The sequence below is a fragment of the Pelophylax lessonae genome, assembly GCF_965119305.1.
Source record: "Pelophylax lessonae genome assembly, chromosome: 2".
In the NCBI taxonomy this organism is placed as follows: Eukaryota; Metazoa; Chordata; class Amphibia; order Anura; family Ranidae; genus Pelophylax; species Pelophylax lessonae.
Genome location: NC_138769.1, coordinates 423,455,464 through 423,468,601, shown reverse-complemented (window position 1 = coordinate 423,468,601; position 13,138 = coordinate 423,455,464). Strand labels below are relative to the sequence as shown.

Sequence of the window (13,138 nt, the reverse complement as noted above, 5' to 3'; positions counted from 1 at the left end):
TGGAGGAGATCAGCAGCTCCTGTATGCAAAAAAAATATGAAAAAAGGTGACTGTGATGGGAGTCACTATGGTTGGGGGGTCCGTGGAACCCAGCTTACCTTAGAGAGGTTGAGAAATCCCTCTCTCAGCTCCCTAGGCCCCTCTTATGTCTAAGTCACCCTGGACAGGGTGCACAGGGTGACCAAGAAAATTATGGACAGCTAGTTAATGGACACTGAGAATATGGTTGGATTACTTCAAATGGGACAGTTATACAGTGCCTTGCGAAAGTATTCGGCCCCCTTGAACTTTTTAACCTTTTGCCACATTTCAGGCTTCAAACGTAAAGATATAAAACAAGGCACTGTATTTATCAACAATATCTCTCAAGAAAAACATGAAGACGTTTCCTGGTCTGTGTGATTCTAAACATGTTCATTGAAAGAGCTGGTCACATTGGCCTCTGTTCCATGTTCTTCAATGTAAGAGACAGGCATTGTATTACTGGTGGTCTCCTGCTATTGTCTGTGTATTGAGGTGTTATGTGTTTTCTGTTAAGCATGTCTGTCTCATTGTTAATTAACTCACCTATTGTTTCTGTCCAGATGGCTAGATAAATAGCTCAGGTTAATTATGTTTCGGTATACAATTTCATCTGCATATGATAATCTATCAGGCTCACCTCACCTGTGTGTGGTATATATTGTGTGTAAGTCTGTTCAATAAATGCTCCAGATCTTATACAAGCTATTCTCAGCTAGTTTTGCATTGGGGCGGCTAATATATCTGATATCTATGTTCAAGACTGAAGGAAGTGGTATTCTAACGGAATCACCCAAGCACATTGTGGGACCTCGGTTCCGTTACAGTGACAATGTTGTTTTATTTTTTTTAATGTGAGAAAAATGTGCAGCACTATCTAAATGTTAACATATAATAAGCAAATTGCCCCGGAAAATGTAATTAATGACGAAAAGTGCAGGACAGAGCCAAGGTTCGTAATGTCTTAACGCACCGAAAAATGTGGAAGCAGCCCATCTTTCAGGACCGCCATATTTCTTACACTGCTCAAAAAATAGGAACACTTTTTAATCAGAGTATAGAAACAAGTCAAATAAACTCTTGGGATATTGATCTGGTCAGTTAAGTATCAAAGGGGGTTGTTAATCAGTTTCAGCTGCTTTGGTGTTAATGAAATTGCCAACAAGTGCACTAGATAGGCAATAATGAGACAAACTCCAAAGCAGCAATGGTTTTGCAGGTGGAGGCCACTGGCATTTTTTTCCCTACTCATCTTTTCTCACTGTTTTTCATTAGTTTTGCATTTGGCTAGGGTCATTGTCACTACTTGTAGCATGAGGCAATACCTGGACCCTAGAAAAGGTGCGTACAAGAACCAAAGCCCATATATGCACTAGCAGCGCTACAAAAGTCCTTATAACAAGGGCAGTGAATATATAGCTAAATTGGTTGCAAGTCGATCTTAATCAGTATTAATCATCTGAGTTCATAAAAGCTGGTCATGTAAAGATGGTGAAAAATTCTCTTATCCTGATGGAACCAGGTGGAAATGGTGCAGTATAAACACAGGATATCTCCTTTACTTTCACCACAACAGCCACCAAGATTCTTCACCACACCGCTGTGCTCCCCCCTAGGCAGTAAACACGTACCCTTAATACTTGGGTAAAGCGCTTTGAATCAAACTAGTGATCCTCCACTGTCCAATGGCGATCCACCTTATATTCTCAGTCTCCGCTGGTAGAATAATAATCAGCGCCTCCTCCTCTCCTCTCACATGAAAAGAAAATGATAGGGACCCATAGCGTAACATGTACACACCAAAAACTTTTATTATAGTAAAAATCGCACTCACATGGGATAAAAGATTTTCAGGCAGAATGGTATACCAAGGTAATTTTCTGATCCTCCCACTGACAACGCTGTCTCCACTGAGCCGCACGGTCCGGGTGATCCAACAGCCGGCTTCCCGGTTCGCGCCAAACTCACGGCTTCAGGGCGTGAGCACGCGGCTACCTGGGTAACCCGGCATAGCGTTTGGAGGCCCCACGTCACGCTGTCCTAGTTTGGCACGAACCGGGAAGCCGGTTGTTGGATCACCCAGACCGTGCGGCTCAGTGGAGACAGCGTTGTCAGTGGGAGGATAAGGAAATTACCTTGGTATACCATTCTGCCTGAAAATCTTTTATCCCATGTGAGTGCGATTTTTACTATAATAAACGTTTTTGGTGTGTACATGTTACGCTATGGGTCCCTATCATTCTATTTTCATGTGAGAGGAGAGGAGGAGGCGCTTATTACTATTCTACCAGCGGAGACTGAGAATATAAGGTGGATCGCCATTGGACAGTGGAGGATCACTGGTTTGATTCAAAGCGCTTTACCCAAGTATTAAGGGTACATGTTTACTGCCTAGGGGGGAGCACAGCAGTGTGGTGAAGGCTGTTGTGGTGAAAGTAAAGGAGATACCCTGTGTTTATACTGCACCATTTCCACCTGGTTCCATCAGGATAAGAGACTTTGTTTTCACCATCTTTACATGACCAGCTTTTATGAACTCAGATGATTAACACTGATTAAGATCGACTTGCAACCAATTTAGCTATATATTCACTGCCCTTGTTATAAGGACTTTTGTAGCGCTGCTAGTGCATATATGGGCTTTGGTTCTTGTACGCACCTTTTCTAGATACTGTTAATAATATAGCAGCAGCTTTCTATGAATATTGGCTCATGATATCCATTATCCTGGTTCGTTTACAGGTGGTTTTCTTGTCATTCTATTTGAGTATTGCATAATACACAAGCGCTGAGTGGGTTGAACAGGACCTCCGGTTCTGGTTTACTCTTTTTTTTGAATACCTAGACCCTATAAAGGTTGCATGGGCAGTCCAACTCCTCCAGGATGGCACATCAATACTTGCCATTGCAAGCTGGTTTACTGTGTCTCCCAGCACAGTCTCAAGAGCATGGAGGAGATTCCAGGAGACAGGATGTTACTCTAGGAGAGCTGGACAGGGCCGTAGAAGGTGCTTAACCCATCAGCAAGACCAGTATTTGCTCCTTTGTGCAAGGAGGAGCAGGATGAATACTGCCTGAGCCCGACAAAATGACCTCCAGCAGGCCACTGATGTGAATGTTTCTTACCAAACAATCAGAAACAGACATCATGAGGGTGGCCTGGGAGCCCGACTCCTCTAGTGGGCCCTGTGCTCACTGCCCAGCACCAAGGAGCTCGATTGGCATTTGCCATTGAACACCAGAGTTGGCAGGTCTGCCACTGTGTTTTTCAGAGATGAGTGCAGGTTCACCCTGAGCACATGTGACAGACGTGGAAGGGTCTGGAGAAACCGTGGTAACCTTAAGCTGCCTGTTAGATCGTTCAGCATGACCGATTTGGTGGTGGGTCAGCGATGGTCTGGGGAGGCATATCCATGGAGGGACGCACAGACCTCTATAGGCTAGACAATGGCACCCTGACTGCCATTAGGCATCCTAGGTTTCTCCTGGTGCATGACAATGCCGGGCCACATGTGGCGAGAGTATGCAGCCAGTTCCTGAAGGATGAAGGAATTGATACTATTGAATGACCCCTACGCACTCCTGACCTAAATCCAAACATAACACCTATGGTATATTATGTTTCCGTCCATCCGATGCCGACAGGTTGCACCTCAGTCTGTTCAGGAGCTCTGGATCTGGGAGGAAATACCCCAGGACACCACCAGTCGTCTCATTAGTAGCATGCCCTGTCATAGTCAGGCATGCATACAAGCAAGTGGGGGCCATACAAACTACTGACTACCATTTTGAGTTGCTGCAATAAAATTTTAGCAAAATGGACTAGCCTGCTGCATCGTTTTTTTAACTTTGATTTTCAGGGTGTCTTTGAATTCAGCCCTCTGTAGGTTGATAATTTTAATTTCCTTGATTAAACAAGGCAACCATGATTCCAGTTGAAGAATCCCCGGCCTTTAAGGACCTGGCTGACAGGAAGGCAGAGGCTGTGGCCCACAATTTGTACACCCTGGCTGGTTCGGCACTGAGGCAGATATCCACCATTGCCCTGATGTCGCAGACTCTGACCGAATGAGCTAAGCTTTTGCGCCAAGACCTTGAGGAGGAGAAGCTCCCCCCTGCCTATGCTGAGCTGGTGGACCAGCTGTTCCAGGGGCTGCAGTTTATCTGTCATGCCACTTTGGATGCGACTCCCCTAGTGGCTCGGCTCTCTGTTTCGGCAGTGGTCCTTCAACGTGTTCTTTGGCTCAAATGCTGGTCTGCGGATCAGACTTCTAAAAGGGTCTAACTGATCTTCCCTTTCAAGGAGATCGCCTGTTTGGTACTACCCTGGATGACATAAAGGTCTCATGGAGGGAAGAGTACCTTTCTTCTGTAGGCTGCTAAGGGCAAGGACCCTCATTGTAGACGCGGGCCCTTCTTCTTTGGCTGGGCAAAATCCTTCCTCCCCTTGTATTGGACAGTGGTCACCACGAATGCCAGCCTGGGAAGGCGTCCTCTGCATAAATTCTGCGCAGGGGATCAGGACACTGGAAGAGTCCAGAAAACTGATTAATGTTTGGAACTTCGAGCGACCAGAGTGTGCCTTGAACATTGGACTGATTGTCTTCAGGAATGTCCTGTGCACATTCAATCGGACAATGTCACGGCACAAGAAGTGTCCTGGCGGCTCTGGAGGTAGCCGGCATTCTAAGGTGTGCAGAACGGTTTGTTCCAGCCCTTTCCGCCGTACATATTCCAGGGGTGGAAACTCGCAGGTGGATTATCTCAGCTGGCAGGCTTTGGACCAAGGGGAGTGGTCCCTTATTCTGGAGGTGTTTCATCAGATGTGTCCCCGGTGGGGCATCTCAGAGGGGGATCTGTTGGTGTCTCGGCTCAACAGAAAGGTGCAGAGGTTTGTAGCTCAGTCACGGGATCCTCTGGCGGACGCCACAGATGCGCTGGTGACCTCAAGGGGTCATTATCGTCTGATCTATGCCTTCCTTCTCTCAAGCTTCTGCCAAGACTTCTACGCAGGATTGAGGCAGATGGGATTCCGGTCATCTTAGTGGCCCCGGACTGGCCTCACCGGGCTACATATGCTGATCTGGTGCGGCTGGTCGCCGACATTCCTTGGAAGCTTCCTCTCAGGAAGGATCTGCTGTCCCAAGGGCCAATCTTCCATCCTGCTTTACAGTCGCTGGCTTTGACAGCTTGGCTGTTGAACGCCAGGTGCGGATGGATAGAATTTATGTCTAAATCTGTGATTCCAACGCTGTTAAAAGCTAGGAAATCTTCTTCTAGGAAGATCTACTATCGTACGTAGAAGACCTACATTGTATGGTGTGAGTCTCTTGGGGGTTCATCCTCGCTCTTTTTCGGTGGCTCGAATCTTGACCTTCCTTCAATGGGGGGTTGAGCAGAAACTGAACTTGAGTACTATTAAGGGTCAGGTGTCGGCCTTAGCAGTCTTCTTTCAATGGCCCTTGACCACATGCTTCCTGGTACGTACTTTTGATCAGGAAGTTAGGCACTTGACTGCCTCCAGTGCGGTCTCTGTTGCCACCTTGGGACCTCAATTTGGTGCTCTGTCTTCCATACTTACGATGTCCCAGAAGGTGCCTTTTTTGGTGGCTATCACCTTTGCGCACAGGTGTCAGAATTGTCGGCATTATCCTGTCATTCACTTTACTTGGTGGTTCACAGAGATTGGGATTTTTAACTTACCATAAAATCCATTTTTCTGATGTTTGACAGACACTGCACCCACCCCTCTGTGGAGTTGTAATTCTTCTGACACTGCTTGTAACAAAACTAAGTACCTATAGCAGAGAGATGGAGTATACCCCCTGGGACTGCCCATAGGCATAGCCAGACTTTTTTTTGCCTAGTATCCTACTCCTGTAGGGGGCAATATAACCCAATTGTTAAGAAGATCATGAGCTGTAACCGTCAATGAACATCCGAGAAATGGATTTTACGGTAAGTCAAGAATCCCATTTTCTTTCCCCTTTCCTGTCAAAGGATGTCTAGCAATCAGAGGTTGTAAAATATGGAGGTGTTTTGAGAAATGTATCAAAGAAAATATTTAACACATCAGGATGTGTCAGTGTATGGAATAAAACGGTTTCTCGCTTTCGCTCTTCCTTTGAGCTTTTGGGTTTCTTGCTTGAACAGTAAAAAGTGAAGGGTAGGTGTGTTTGTTTTAAATCATCACATTACAGTGAGTTAACCTCTGTTACCTAAATGAAAATTGTATAAACTTGAGGTTTCCTTTGATGTAGTTGCTTAGTAACAGGCAGCAGGTATCTGTAAAACAATGAATAGACTGTTGCTGATAGGGGTATTAGGAAGTGAGATGTTTAGCCACACTTTGCCACATACCATTATTTCTCCGAGCGTTTGTAATGATCACTAAGCAATATTTATGGCTTTGTTACATGTAGCTGTTCTTCACAAGAACAATCCTCTTATTTAAGGCTATCAGTTGAAGTACAGTAACAGCACAGACTCGACATAGAGTCCATAAAATCATTATCTGCAATAAATGTGATCCTTAAAAATAATCCACTTACACTTTATCAGGTGATGTTAATATGCAAATGACCTATACAGTGTGATAGCAATTCTGCACACATGATGATTAAAAAAATAGATACATTGTGCACATATATGTCTAGATCAGTGATGGCGAACCTTGGCACCCCAGATCTTTAGGACCTACATTTTCCATGATGTTTATCTACACTGCAGAGTGCAGAGGGTCATGGGAAATGTAGTTCCAAAACATCTGGGGCGCCAAGGTTGGCTGTCACTGGTCTAGATGGATGGAATTTCTTTCCTCTAACCCCATATGTCTTTCATTGTTCTTCCCGATTTCTTCTTTTTTTTTTTTTTCTTTTTTTACTGCGTATCCAGCTTGATTATTAATATTATCATTCAGGATTTATATTGCACCAACAGTTTCCGCAGCACTTTACAATATAAAGGGAGACAGTACAATTACAATACCCTTTAATACAGAAGGAATAGGAGGGCCCTGTTCATGGAACTTACAATCTAAAGTGATTATCCTGGAGTTTTAGGAAAAGCTTATACAGGTGCATCTCATAAAATTAGAATATCATCAAAAAGTTAATTTATTTCTGTAATTAAAATAAATAAGTGAAATCAGAGTATAGCATCAATTCGGTTAAACTTCTGGTATTTTGATCTGGTCAGTTAAATAGCAGGAGGGGGGTTGTTTCAACTTCTGTGGTGTTAATGAAATTAACAGGTGCACTAGATGGGCAACTATAAGACAGCCTCCAAAAACAGGAAAGGTTTTACAGGTGAAGGCACTGACATTTTTTCCCTACTCATCTTTTCTGACTGTTTTTCATTACTTTTGGCTAGGGTCAGTGTCACTACCAGTAGCATGAGGTGATACCTGGACCCTATAGAGCAGGGGTGGCGAACACGCGGCTCTCGAGCCGCATGCGGCTCCCGGCCGAACTGAATGCGGCTCTTTGCCTCTTATAGTATACTGTGGCTGAATCCCTCTGCGCGTCCGAGCGCAGTACAATTGAATGTCCCGCGCTCGGACCGCGCAGCCGCAGACGTGGTGGCCAGGGAGCAGCAGTGCGCCCTGACCCGCCCATTCTGTCACAGTAGCGAATGAGAATTCACTATTGTCACGCGGATCCTCCTCCTGGCCAATCAGGGAGCGGGTCCTCCCGCTTCCTGATTAGCCGAAAGGCAAACACCGTGCCATTGGACGAGGAGGAGGCGCCGCGGGAGGACTGAAGACTCGGAGACGCGGGGAGCCGGGGACTGAAGAGAAGCTGCGTGAGGTAAGTGCGGGGGATCGCTGGCACTCTGCAATCATTGGGGTCAATGTGTGGCTGGCACTCTGCAATTATTTGGGGCAATGTGTGGCTGGCACTCTGCGATTATTGGGGGCAGTGTGTGGCTGGCACTCTGCGATCATTGGGGGCAATGTGTGGCTGGCACTCTGCGATTATTGGGGGCAATGCTGTGGCTGGCACTCTGCGATTATTGGGGGCAATGTGTGGCTGACACTCTGCAATCATTGGGGGCAATGTGTGGCTGGCACTCTGCAATCATTGGGGGCAATGTGTGGCTGGCACTCTGCTATCATTGGGGGTATTGTGTGGCTGGCACTCTGCAATCATTGGGGGCAATGTGTGGCTGGCACTCTGCGATCATTGGGGGCAATGTGTGGCTGGCACTCTGCGATCATTGGGGGCAATGTGTGGCTGGCACTCTGCGATCATTGGGGGCAATGTGTGGCTGGCACTCTGCGATCATTGGGGGCAATGTGTGGCTGGCACTCTGCGATTATTGGGGGCAATGTGTGGCTGGCACTCTGCAATCATTGGGGGCAATGCTGTGGCTGGCACTCTGCGATTATTGGGGGCAATGTGTGGCTGGCACTCTGCAATCATTGGGGGCAGTGTGTGGCTGGCACTCTGCGATCATTGGGGGCAGTGTGTGGCTGGCACTCTGCGATCATTGGGGGCAGTGTGTGGCTGGCACTCTGCGATCATTGGGGGCAATGTGTGGCTGGCACTCTGCAATCATTGAGGGCAATGCTGTGGCTGGCACTCTGCGATCATTGGGGGCAATGTGTGGCTGGCACTCTGCGATTATTGGGGGCAATGCTGTGGCTGGCACTCTGCGATTATTGGGGGCAGTGTGTGGCTGGCACTCTGCGATCATTGGGGGCAATGCTGTGGCTGGCACTCTGCAATCATTGGGGGCAATGTGTGGCTGGCACTCTGCGATTATTGGGGGCAATGCTGTGGCTGGCACTCTGCGATTATTGGGGGCAATGCTGTGGCTGGCACTCTGCGATCATTGGGGGCAATGTGTGGCTGGCACTCTGCGATCATTGGCAGGTCACTGCGTGGTGTGGCTCTCTGACTCTCACAGTTTAAAATTTTGGCTCCTTTTGTCGAACTTGTTCGCCACCCCTGCTATAGAGATTGTGCAAGCAGTCCAACTCCTCCAGAATGGCACATCAATACGTGCCATTGCCAGAAGGTTTGCTGTGTCTCCCAGCAGAGTCTCGAGAGCATGGAGGAGATTCCAGGAGACAGGCAGTTACTGTAAGAGAGCTGGACAGGGCCATAGAAGGTCCTTAACCCATCAGCAGGGCTGGGATCTGCTCCTTTGTGCAAGTGGAACAGGATGAGCACTGCAAGAGCCCTACAAAATGACCTCCAGAAAGCCACTAGGTCTCTGACCAAGCAGAGATCAGAAACCGACTTCATGAGGGTGGCCTAACGGCCCTACATCCTCTTTTGGGCCCTGTGCTTACTGCCCCGCACCGTGGAACTCAAGTGGCATTTGCCATTGAACACCAGAATTGACAGGTCCACCACTGGTGTCCTGTGCTTTTCACAGATAAGAGCAGGTTCACCCTGAGCACAAGTGACAGACGTGAAAGGGTCAGGAGAAGCCTGTAACATCGTTCAGCATGACCAGTTTGGAGTGTGGTCAGTGATGGTCTGGGGAGACATATTTTATGGAGGGACCCACCTACCTCTACAGGCTAGGCAATGGCACCCTGACTGCCATTAGGTATCAGGATGAAATCCTTGGACTCATTGTCAGACCCTACGCTGGTGCAGTAGGTCCTGGGTTCCTCCTCAAAATGCCTGGCCTCATGGGGTGAGTGTATGCAGACAGTTCCTGAAGTATGAAGGAATTGATACCATTGAATGACCCCCACGCTCACCTCCCCCATCCAACACCGCAAAGTTTCAGTCTGTTTAGGAGCTCAGTGATGCCCTGGTCCAGGTCTGGGAGGAAATACCCCAGGACGCCATCCGCCTTCTCAATTGGAGCATGCCCCAACGTTGTCAGGCATGCATACAAGCATGTGGGGGCCCTACAAACTAGTGATTACCATTTTGGGTTACTGCAATGAAATTTCAGCAAAATGGACTAGCCTGCTGCATTATATTTTCACTTTGATTTTTGGGGTATCTTTGAATTCAGCCCTCTGTAGGTTGATAATTTTCATTTCCACCAAACGACGTGACATCCTTTCATTCCTAACACATTACCCAGTCCATATCAGTATAGAAATCCAGCATGATATTTTTCCCCATCTGAGATCTGATGTGTTTTCAAAGTTTTCCTTTCATTTCTTTGAGCAGTATATTATATAGATTCATTACACACAGAGTGATCTATTTTAAGCATTTATTTATTTTAATTTTGATGATTGTGGCTTACAGCTAGTGAAAACCCCAAATTCAGTATCTCAGAAAATTAGAATATTACATACCACCAAACCAATAATAAAAAGGATTTTTAATACCCCATAGCCATTTTCTTTTCCATGTAGAAAAAGGAGTAGAAAGAAAAGCTTTTGTAGCACAATCACTTGTCAGCCAAATTAAGAAAAACCTTATGATAAGTCATTGTAGTGTGCCGTTTATTTAAGGACAAGGCAAAGTTACCATCTTTGAGACATGATTGTCTATGGCCTTCAACTGTATCACTAAGACTGTTGGGTAGTTAGACATCTGGTCGACTATGGTCCCCTTTGCATTAGAAATATTAGCCTTTTGTGTCTCGTTACCCATTTCTTACTACGATCTGTAAAATTCAGGTTTTAAATTATGCTGTGGAACAATTGCTGCTGTTCATTTTCCTACCTGTAGATAAAAAAGAATCTTCAGCGATGTAGAGCTGACTTCTCAGCACTTGTACAGGGTGTATTATTTCACAAGACACTATGAATGTGGATGACTTGCTAATGATCACTAGTCAGTAATTTCCTTGTTATAAAGTGACATTTAAACCTGAAATTATGGTGAACCAGATAAGAAAATGATTGTGGTGTCAGAATTTTTTTTCAATCTCTCCTGAACAATAGCAGGTACAAAAAGGATGCCCTCCTATTAAACAGCGACAGTTCTGTATGGAAAACAGCATAATGGTTTCTAGCAGATTGCCTTACTCTCAGCACACCACTGGTAGAACAAAGTTGTATGATCTGTTCCCTGCTATGTGTGTCCAGTGTAGAAGAGTTGGCACATTGGCACACTGTTAATAAAAAATACAGCGAAGGCTGGTTGGGCGAGCAAAAACCAAACATAAGATCACTGTGTTGCTACCACACATGTTCATGTCATTAATTCCATCTTGCTTTCGTCTAGAAGTCTTTTGTATTCTGGTCTGTTAACTACTTTACCTCTGTAAAATTTACCCCATTCCTGGCCAGGCTTTTTTTTTTGTGATGCATCGCTGCGTTAATTTACCTGACAATTGTGCGGTCCTGTGACACTGTACCCAAATAAAATGTATGCCTTTTTTCCTACAAATAGAGCTTTCTTTAGGTGGTATTTATTCGCCTCTGTTTTTTTTTTTTTTTTTTTTTTTTTTTGCACTATAAACAAAAAGACTGACAATTTAAAAAAAAATAAATACATTTTTTTTCTTTGTGCATAGATACAATATGCAACATATTAAAAAAAAAAGTCTTCATCAGTTTAGACCAATATGTATTCTGCTACATATTTTTGGTAACAAAAGTCCCAATAAGCATATATTGATTAGTTTGCGCAAACGTTAAGGTGTCTACAAACTATGGGATATTTTTTTATTTATTTGTTACTAGTAATGATCAGTGACTTCTAGCAGGACTGCGATATTGCAGTGAACATTCAGACACTAACTGACACTTTTTGAGAATCAGTGAAACTAATACAGTGATCAGTGCTAATAATATGCACAGTCACTGTAATAATGACACTGGCTCAGAACGGATTAACATCAGGGGTGATCGAAAGGTTAACTGTGTGCCTGACCAGTGTTTTTATAAACTGGGGGAGGTTCTTTTACTATGGGAAGACATGAATCCTAGTCCATGCTTTGCAGAGACACAGGATCCATGGCTTCCCTCTTGTCAGAATGGCGATCTGCCCTATTTACATAGGCAAACCTCCAATCTGCCTATCTGCTCGATGATTGCAGGGTGTGAAGCACGTAATCACAGCGGGAGCGAGCCGTCAGCAGCGCATGCTCACGCCCCCTACTCGGAAAGACAGGATCACGCGTATATATATATAAGATCCTATGCACAGGGGCCACCCTGTACCAGTAAAACTGCTATAGTGGGGTCAGCAATTGGTTAATTATGCTTTCAGACTAAAAGTACTGTAATTTGCAGTTTTAAGATATTTTCGACCTTGCTGATTACATAGTCATTAATCCTATTCTTTTACAGTAAGCAGTCTGCATGCAAAATCAGATAGTGACCTGCTACTACCTAGTTTGTGGATCATTAGAAGACACAGTCTCCACCCACTGTCATGAATCAGTTGTTTTTTTTTACTTGGAGCTTCAACATTGGGTTTGCATCAGTGAAATAGAGCTTCATAAATCTGCTGGCACGACCACTTAGGTGTTCACGAGGTACTGCAGCCTTGGCAGATTTGTGAAAGCAATAGTAAATTAGTAATGTAACATAAATATATGATAAAACACTTCCTGACAAGTAATGCTTCTCAGGGTTTTATAGCTATTGGACAGTGTAATTCAGCAGATTCAAAATTCTTAGTAACAAGAAGATTGTGTTTTTTTGCTTAAAAATTTTGGTAAATCATCTTAATGATAGGTCACCAGAACTTTGCTTTTTTTATAGAGTAGGGACGAGTTAGAGACTTTTTGTGAAGCTTTTGTTACTGTGTGGCCTCTACACAGCTATAAACATTATTTTGGCAACTGGTGACCATTGTCCCTGAGACAGAAAGTGATGGGAAATGTAGAATGTTAGTGTTGTCAATAGAACAGGAGGTAAGGACAAATTTTTCAGTACCTGATTGGGAACAGCTTGATGAGGATTTTATCTTTTTCCTTTTTCTACTGTAGCCAAAAAAAAAGATTTGGCTACACAGACACTTTAGGTTGTATACTTTTTATCAACATATTTGCAACTTCTGTAACTACATATATGCAAATAGGCTGTCTCTATTTTGTTTTTCAGTATTTGATGAGGCAACTTATATTTGGCTAATGTCAACTATTATGTATGCAGTAAATGTCACGTGAGAACGATAATGCAATTTTTTTTTTACCTTCAGATTTATTATTTGACATTTGCAAGAAATGCAGTTACATCTTA

At 44.6% G+C, this 13,138-nt stretch overlaps 1 protein-coding gene across 8 annotated transcripts in view; it reads left to right on the top strand.

Annotated features, from left to right (window-relative positions):
- Window positions 1-13,138, top strand: part of MSI2 (musashi RNA binding protein 2) — a 945,687-nt gene that overhangs the window by 703,353 nt on the left and 229,196 nt on the right. The window lies entirely within an intron of this gene.